We start from the raw sequence: 9,505 nt of genomic DNA, 5'->3' as shown, positions 1-9,505 counted from the left end.
GTTTCCTCCCTTATCTGATCTGGCCCCCCCCCCATGGAAGAGCATTTGGGCTATTTTTAAAAATAATAGTCAATTATGCACACACATTTCTGTTTGTTTCATAGTTTGGCTTCCAACTCGAAAGCCATGGAATTTTCAATCCGGGAGGGACCTTAGGGCTTTTCTGTCGAACATTTCCCAAAGTGTATCCCATAGGAGGTTACAGGGTAGTGGGAACGAATGCTTTCATGATTGAATAAGCTTGGGAAAATGGAACATGCCCTTCCCTGCAGGACTTCTCAGAGCCTTTGCTATATGATGGGCATTGCGGGTCTCACAGGTGGATAGAGGATGCAGTCTTTCCCTCCATGTTTGGCCACTGTATTCACGTCCTGGGGTTGCTGTAACGAATTACCACCAACTGGGTGGCGTAAAACAAGAGACATTTAGTCTCTCACGGTTTGGGAGGCCAGAAGTCCAAAATCAAGGTACCAGCAGGGCCATACTCCATCTGAAGGCTCTCGGGGAGGACCCTTCCTGCTGCTTCGAGCTCCAGGTGTTCCTGCATCACTCCACCCTGTCTCTGTCTTCACATGTTTGCTGTTTCTTTTCGTCTGTGTGTTGCTCTGTGTCCAAATTTCCCTCTCTTATAAATCATTGGATTAGGGCCCACCCTACTCCAGTATGACCTCATGTTAACTCGATTACATCTGCAAAGACCCTATTTCTAAATAAGGTCACACACACAGGCTCTGCATGCATGTGACTATTTGGGGACACTATTTGTCTCAGTGCAGATGGAAAGACCTCAGGGGCTTCTGAGCAGAGGAAGCGCAGAAGCCAACTGATGTCAATTTCCGAGTGTCCCTCAGCCTGCTGCGTTGGGACAGAGCGCAGGGGTGCGTGTGGGCTCACAGGGACAGCAGTGGGAAGGGCCACTGCACAGTCTCGATGAGTGGTGACAGCAGCTTGGACCAGGTAGAGGCCGTGGGGTAGGAGAAGCGACCGGACTCATGCTGCATTTTGAGGGTGGAGTAACAGACAACCCGGCATTTGGAGACGCGAGAAAATAAAACGAGGCATCGAGGATGACCTCTGGGTGTTGAGCCTGAGAAACCGAATGACAGAGGTGCCGTCAGTGGCGAGAGCCCGCTAGTTACCAGACGTACTTTCAGGAAGCGAGCATGACGTGCACTAGAGCAGCGGTCCCCAACCTTTTTGGCACCAGGGACCGGTGCTCCTATGAGAACCTAATGCCTGACGATCTGAGGTGGAGCTGAGGCGGTGATGCTAGTACTGGGGAGCAGCTGCAAATACAGATGAAGCTTTGCTCGCTCACCCGCCACTCTCCTCCTGCTATGTGGCCTAGTTTCTAACAGGCCATGGACTGGTACCGGTCCATGGCCCAGGGGTTGGGGACCCCTGGACTAGAGGATCAATGGTGAAATTGATCCTCTAATGTAACTTGGACCTAAATAGTGAGCTGACCACCCTCACACCCCAGCTACAGTCCTCTTGTGTTTCCAGAAGTAAGTTCCGACTCCCAGAACAGTCCCTGACGCCCTCTGTACCCAGGCCTCAACCCTCTCCGCCCCAAGCCATCTCCCAACACTCCATTCACACCCTGACTTCCTATGCACTCGCTGTGTGCCCCGTAGGACACACCTGCCTCTCTGTCAACATGGGAGGCTGTAAATATTGGGACTTAAACAAGTCACTCTTCTTGGGGCCTCGGTGTCCTCTTCTGAAATATGGGGTTCCAGCCTCAAAGGTGGTGCCGTTCGCGGGTGCTCTCTGGGCCCCTGCGGCTGTGCACGGGTGACCCTGGCCTTCCCGGCAGCTGGTGTGTGCCTGGCGTGTTCTAGGGAGGGACGGTTTGGACATGCCCAGTCTAACCCCTCCCCGGAAGGGTACACTGCTGTGGGTGCTGCCAGCAGACAACAGGGTCTGCACAGTGATGGAGAGGTCACTGGGTGGGGAGACTCCTGCAGCCACAACCTCGGGCACGGAGCCCATTTGTTTCAACAGGGCCGAGGGCAGTTTATGCTCATGAAAAAGAGCTGTGCCACCCGGGCGGGATGGCTCACCAGCCTGCTGCACCGCAGTCACTTCTCAGGCTTGCCACAAAGCAGGTTACAGAGCCACAGTCAACTGCCCTAATTTGAGCTCTGAAATTTCTCGTGAACCTCTCCCTCTTGCCGGGAATTCAAAGGACTTGATCCAACATCTGGGCAAGAAGGAGGCTGCTCTGCTTCCTCAGAACTGGCTAGACTGGGTGGCAGGAGATGTGGCCGTGATCGCTGAGGACTCGCTTGGGCAAGGTGTACAGCCCAGTCTCAGTTTTCCCATCTGTAAAATGGAACGTCATTGACCACCATCCCTTTATAGAAGGATGGCTTAATTGCCAGCAATGAAGGAAGGACGTACGCCATGAATAAAGGCCAGTCCTTGAATTTGGATATGTTCAGTGTGAAGGCATACCTGCTGATTTTCGTGTGTTTCCTCAAAATGTTGACTCCTGAGAAATGTGTAACAGCAGCCAGTGAGTGTGTGAGGGTCCTGCGGCTGCCGTAACCAAACTGGGGGTCTTCAAACAATAGAAACTTATAATTCTGGAGGCCAGAAGTCTAAGTTCAAGGTGTCAGCAGGGCTGTGCTCTCTCTGAAGGCTCGAGGGCAGGATCCTCTCTTACCTTCTCAGCTTCTTCCCGGTGTTGCCGGCAATCTTTGGCATTCCTTGGCTTGTAGACATATTACTCCAGCGTCTGCCTCCATCACGACGTGGCCTTCTCCCCGTGTGCCAGTGTCTAAATTCCTTTCTTCTCATAAGGACCCCGGTCGCTGAATGCAGGGCTACCCTAATCCAGCATGACCTCACTTCATTACAGCTGCAAACACTCACATTCACTGGTTTGGGGGTTAGGCCTTGAATCTATCTTGTTAAGGGATGTGATTCAACTGGGTAGAGTGAGCAGCATTATGGGGCACCCCCACCCCATCCTTCCCATGCTGACAGCAAAATGTGAGAAAGGCTGAGCCTAGGGACAATTCCCTTCTGGCTTTTTTTGGGGGGAGGGAGGAGACTTCCAGGAAGAACGGGGGACCTCTGGGCAACCCAATCTTCCCTCACAGCTGTAAGTTCCACATGCTTCCTTTCAAGGAACAGCCAGCCTGAGATCAGCCAGCTGCCCCCTGGCAAAACCAGGCCGGAACACAGGACTCCAGTGCTGGGCCAAGGCTGGACCATGACCCAGGGTTCCCTTGTCACAGCCCTGGGCCAGGAACCGGGCCGAGCCGAGGAGGAGCAGTAAGAAAGAACAAGGAATCACAGCAGAGAGACATCCTCTCCTTTGCCTTTTGGATACATGGATTTGACCTTGACATGAGAGCCTGTGTGTGACCTCTCAGGCCATGTGTACAGATATTAGAGCAGCTGCCAGCCCGGTCAGTACTCTGGATAGGGACCAGCGTCAGCTCACGGGCTCCCTGGAGGCTGGCACTGTAGGGGGACTTCACAGAGAGGTGGGGTGACCAGCCCAAGGTCACACAGCAATCAGATGGGGCCGAGGCGAGAATCCAGGAGCTCTGCCTCCCAGTTCTGCCAATGAGACCCTTGTAGCCGTTTCCTCACCAAAATGACATTCATTGGCGGAGGTTTATACCCAAAGGAAACCAGGGGTGATTTGGTAATGATTTTATAGTGACATTTGGGAAGAAAATATCACCCGCTTAACAGCCAGGCCTGCTGGGATATCTGGTGTTTGGGAAAAGGGGTGAGAGAAGTATTATTGACTAAACACCTGCCATGCACTGCATACACATTCACATCCAGTCCTCACCTCGCACTTAGAGTAGTTACACACCCATCTCACCTGTGAGCAGCCAGAGGCTCAGGGCAGCCTGGAGTCAGCCGTCCTGGCTCAGGGCCTCTCGGATGTCAGTCCAGCACACTGAGCCTCAGTTTCCTCATCTGTAAAATGAGATCACAAGCTCAATGTCATAGGTGGTCATGAAGATTAGAGATTCTATCCCAGGAATGGGCACATAGTAGGTGCTCAAGAAAGATTATGCATTGGTTTTCTATTGCCGTTGTAATAAATTTCCACAAACTTTGCAGCTTAAACAACACACGTTATCCTACAGTCTGCAAGGCGGAAGTCCAACGTGGGTCTCACTGGGCTAAATCAAGGCATTGGCAGGGATGCCTTCCTTCTGGAGGTGCTAGGGGATGACCTATTCCTCATCCTCTCCAGCTGCTACTAGCAGCTCATTTCTTTGGCTCGTGGCCCCGTCCTCCATCTTCAAAGCCTGCAACATTGCATCTCTTCTTCCATCGTCATGTCTTTCTCTGCACACAGCTGGGAAAGGGTCTCTGATTTTAAAGACCCACGCGATGACACCGGCCCACCTGGATAACCCAGGATCATCTCCACCTCACAAGGTCCTCAACTCAATCCCATCTTCACAGTCCCTTTTGCCATGTCAGGTCTCATATGCACAGGTTCCAGGAATTAGAGCAAGGACATCTTGGGGGGAGGGGTGGACAGTATTCTGCTGACCACAGGTGAGTTGAGTTGAATTCCATAAAGCAAGGGATGCCTAGGTTGGTTTTCGGCAGTTTTCGGAAGAAGAGGATTCCACTAAAACCAGCTCATTCAAAGACCATTTCCCATCCTTCTGCTGTTTTTGACTCTCTTCAAAGAGGCACTGTCTAGCCAAAGAGACTGAGCCAGGGCCGCCAAACCTTTGCTTCAAAATAAATCCTACTAGGAAATTTCCATGGGACCAGGCCCTTTGCTTCCCTCACAAACCTGCCTGAAATCCAAAACCAAGCAGGGCTTCTCACAGAAAGGCCATCAGGCTTCATGTTCTCCCAAGAATGGGGTTTTTGTTGTTGTTTTGGTGTTATTTTATTTTGTTTGTTTTTCCCTGTAACACTAAATAGCACTAGGGTACTGTTATGTAGGTAAAGTGAACCTGGCTTAGGACACCATCATCAGTTTAGGATTGGATTTTACACTTCTTATCCTTAAAGAGGCCTAAGCTATGACGCCACCGCGCTTATTGAAATCCCTCTCGGTGCCTTCAAATAGCACCGAACTCTTTGGCAGGCTCTGTGCATTTACAGGGAGCATATGTTGTGTCCACACTGAGGCAGGCACATAAACCCCACTTGCTCAACACCCAGCATCTTTTGACTTTATTTGATTCATCCAGAAAATCACCGTTCACAGACTCAGTAGCATCTTTTGACTTTATTTGATTCATCCAGAAAATCGCCGTTCACAAACAGACTCAGTGTCAGATGCTTTTGCGTGCAAGAAGCGCATTTGTTTTGGATTTCAACCAGCTTTACAAGGACAGATGACGTCGCGTGAATTCTCTCACCAAGAGCAGCAGTCCCACTTTCCCGATGAGGAAACAGAGTGGGACGAGGGGACTTGATCACGGTCGCTCAGCCGATGAGTGATACGGCTGGGGTTTGAAGCTGGGTCTCCTGACTTTAAATCATTCCAATTTACTGTGGCCACACTCATTCTCTACCGTGAAGTTGTGCTAGAATAAGAAATATATATGTTTGGTTTCTGTCCTCAGTTCTTGGCATAAGAGCTTCTAAAACTTATAATTTCCTGATAGCGGTAAGAGGAGTGTTTTTGGTTATTCCTCACAAGCCCCTTTCAGCCACACCTGAATTTATGCTAATGAGGTGACTTGGTGGACCCTTACATAGCTTCAGCAAGGGGACTGATTGCCCGAGGAACCAACCATGTGACGAGAGCGTTGGAACTGGCAGCCCCATCCCTGACCTCCAGGTGGAAGGAAGAGGGGCTGGAAATGGTCAGCGGTTTAATCAATCATGTCTATGTCATAGGACCTCCATAAAACGCTAAGTAGAGGAGTTGAAAGCTTCTGTAGTGAACATAGCCACGTGCCAGGAGGGTGGCACACCCCAAACTCTACGAGGACAGCAATTTCTGCACTCAGCATGCTTCTAGACCTCACCCTATGTACTTCTCATCTGGCTCTTTTTTGTATCCTTTATAAAGTTTATAACGAACCAGTAAAGTAAGGAAAGGGTTTCCGTGAGTTCTGTCAGCTGTTACAGCAAATTATTGAACCTGAGGAGGGGTCGTGGGAACCTCAGATTTATAGCCAAATCTGACAGAAGTGTGGGTAATCTGGGGACCCACTAATTGTGACTGGCATCTAAACTAGGGGTTTTTTTGTTAGACTGAGCCCTTAACCTGTGGGCTCTGTGCCGACTCTGAGTAGTTAGTGTCAGATTGAATCGAATTGTAGGACACCCCAGTAGCCTTTTGGGGGGATGGTTTTCGGCCTTCGGTAGGTTTAAAACCTCAATAGGAACAGTTTTACTACTCCTAGGAATCTGCCTGATAGGGCCACATCTGCTGCCCCTGCTGATAAAAAGCTTAAAAGGCATGGTGGAAGCCACAGTACAGCCGCGAGCTGCAGCCCACATGGACTTTACCCACCACTATCAGGAGATCCCCCAGGAAGGCGTAGATGGAGAATGTGAGACTCCAGCATAAAAATAGAACGTCTAGAGTCTCGAAGAGGGAATGAGAGAGGAGAGGAGGCATCTGAAAAATGCAAAGGAAAAGGCCTGCAGAAATGACCGACTCAGCCGGTTAAAGTCCATTCCTGGCTTCTCCCCCACCTCCAGGACTCTCCAGCTCACATCTGTTGATTCATAGCTTGCTTTCCAACTGATGTCTTTCCTTATCTCTGTAGCTGTGTAGGAATAACGAGACTGTGTAAAACTACTTGCTATGTTACAATCAGGGCTCGGCCTTTGGATAGGAATCCGCTGAGCCGGTGCCAGCATCAATAAGTGCTACTTTCTGTTTATAGCCTCGGAGTCCCATCTCTCCAAGCATTCTATAACAGTGCTGATAACGCCAAGGTTGCAGGTTCTACAAGGCAAAACGACCTGTAAATAGATAAGACCAGTGATCTGGAAATTCTTCCTCCCTTGCAGCCCCCTCCCCCAAAAGCTCCCCTTCCCATCCTGAGTCATGAAGAACACGTGAAACCTCAAAGGAATTACGCGCCCCTTGCATGGACACTGCAAGGGTATATAAGCTGAAAGAAACCTAGCCAAGGGCAGATCGTGCATGGAGTTGTTAACCCCATGCGCTCCACCAGCCAATAAATTCTCCTTCCTCTAACAAAGTTGTCTGAGCGTCCAATCTCCTCTGTCGGGTGTCACTTCCTGCAACACTAACAGTATCTAGTGGTTAGAAGTCAGGATGCTGCAAAATATTCTACAGTGCAGAGGGCTGCCTCCAACTCCGCCACACACAGCAAGGAGTTATCCAGTCCCGATGGTCAAAAGGACTGAGGTTGAGAAACCCTACTGTATGCTAATAACTCATGGCCACATGCATCAATAACAGAAATAACTCACCTGTGCATAAGCTCCAGCTCCCAGAGCCTGGCACCTGCTTGGAAGAGTGGGATGGGTCGAAGGTGGTGAGGGTCAGAGGTCTGGCCTTTCTCGGTGAGCCCTGGAGAGAGAAGGCAGAGTGCCCTGCTGAGAACGTGAAGAGGCTTTTCGTGAGCTGATCTCAGCTGTGGGTCTTTAGCTGAAACTCCGAGGCAACCTCCTGCTCCACAGGTGCATGGAGTGGGCTTCTGGCGTCATCCCCCTGTTCAGCAGTTCTCCTCCTGAGTCTGTTAGCTCCAGAAACACAGAAAGCCCCCAGAGAACGGGAAGCATGTCTTACGCATCGCTGTAGTTGTTTGCTAAATAAATGAATAAATGGGCCTCCAAGCCAGTCCTCCTGTTCCAGGTACAGGGAGCATAGAAGTGAGATTTGCTTTGCAGCTCACAGACACAGAACTGAGTTCTAATGGGTAGGCTTTCAAAGAGCTCCATCTGCTGGAGGGCGTTTAATGGCGTCGCAGGGGCTATCGTCTGTGGTTCGCTGTGGGAAGATTGGCTGACTGTTCACTTCCCCCATTTCCTCTTCCGCCTAGGCACACAGCTGGACTACATTTCCCAGCATCCCTTGTAGTCAGGTGTGGCCATGTGACTGAATTCTGGCCAGTGGAATCTGAGTGGTAGTTCTGTGCTTCTCTTAAAAGGGCTCCTGGGGGTTGGCAGAGCCACAGAGAAGAGGAGCCTGGTCTCTAAATTGCCCACAGGAAGAACCACTCATTTAACACCTGTTTTGCATTATTGAGTGAAAAAAACTTCCACTGTGTTAAGTCACTGAAATGTGAAGATTTGCTTGTTACAGCAGCTAGCATGCCCTTAACTAGTACGCCATATGGGATCAAATTTCAACTCCACTCTAAGAAGTAATTCCTTCCCTGCAAAAAGATACTTAAAATACAAGAATGATGAAGAGGGTGCTGAGTTTGTAGAAAAAACTCGGCTGCCAAAGGGACCACTGAATAACGTGTAACTATGGCATCAACAGGCACTTCTCAACCAGTGCAGTGGGGTTGTCGAAATCACAGACAGTGACTCAGACTGAAGAAGGACCTGATGCAAGGACCCCTGTATTATAGGCTTCAGAGTGTCCCTGGCCTTACCTCTTCTTACACTATAGCTTAATTTCTTAATACAAACTTAATTTCTTTAATACAGTATTCCCCCCCTCTGATTCAGGCTGTTTTTGCCCAAATAATGGCATTGTGACTCACTTGCCTTTAACCCTCTCCGATCCCCACCCCCATCCTCTATCTGCCTGCTCCTTTAATCATTAAGCCTTAGGACAAAAGATTAACCGAGCCTCAAGTCTATAATCATGAGGACAATAGGTTTTGGTTAGACTTTAGGCAAAGGATAACATCTTGGCTTTAGATGTTTTTCAGTCCAGGCCCATCGAGGCAAAACTACAGCCCCACCAGCCAAGGAACCAGGTCACGGACCAGACGGTGAGGCACCATGGCTCATTCCAGAACCTGACACAATGATTAATTACCTCATCTTGTAATCGTCCAGTCAGCAGCACCCAAGACACCAACTTTCTTAGTTTCCATGAGGAATGACATTTCCCTGTATAATCTTTGCTTCTGAGATACTGGGGGGCGGGGCAGACCTTTAAGCCTAGCTCAACTGTGTCTTCTGGAATTGCAATTCTCCAGTAAATGCTTATTCTATTTAGTCCAACTCCTGTGTCCATCTTAGATGGAGTGGGGCAGGCAGCACCAGCTTCCGGGCTTGTTTGTCCTTTGGTTCAAGATGTGCAAAAATGAGCAGAGAATCATTCTCTGCTCTCGTTTTTTAAAAAATTATAATATTTAATTTATTAATTTACATATACATATTTAAAACCATGTTAGTAATTTCTTTAGAAATAGTGCTAATTTTTACTCTGACATTTCACAAAATAATCCTATCCAAACCGTGTTCAGGCTTTCGCATCGGGACCTTTTCACTCTGGGAGCCACATTGCGACCTGTCACTTGCATTATATTATTTGAGGCGTGGAACCTGTTGAATCTAGAGGAGGGTGCTCCCTCCTCCCCTTCCGACTAGCTCTCAGGTGGTGCTG

General features: G+C 49.4%; 1 protein-coding gene across 2 annotated transcripts in view; it reads right to left on the bottom strand.

Annotated features, from left to right (window-relative positions):
• KIAA0513 (KIAA0513 ortholog) overlaps positions 1-8,542 on the bottom strand; it is a 118,714-nt gene extending 110,172 nt beyond the window's left edge. Inside the window, exons 1-3 of one of the 2 annotated variants that reach the window (XM_025042762.1) lie at positions 7,727-8,542; positions 7,408-7,507; positions 3,851-3,948 (exon numbers count right to left, since the gene is read on the bottom strand). The gene's annotated coding sequence lies outside the window, so the exon portion shown is untranslated. Of the gene's footprint in view, positions 1-3,850; positions 3,949-7,407 lie in introns of both variants that reach the window. The other variant, XM_025042761.1, reaches the window with a different exon arrangement.
• Positions 8,543-9,505: the final 963 nt, after the last annotated feature.

Source organism: Pteropus alecto, unplaced genomic scaffold (assembly GCF_000325575.1).
Source record: "Pteropus alecto unplaced genomic scaffold, ASM32557v1 scaffold7, whole genome shotgun sequence".
NCBI lineage: Eukaryota > Metazoa > Chordata > Mammalia > Chiroptera > Pteropodidae > Pteropus > Pteropus alecto.
The sequence above is the reverse complement of the archived record's forward strand: the minus strand, read 5'-3'. Positions and strand labels throughout refer to the sequence as shown.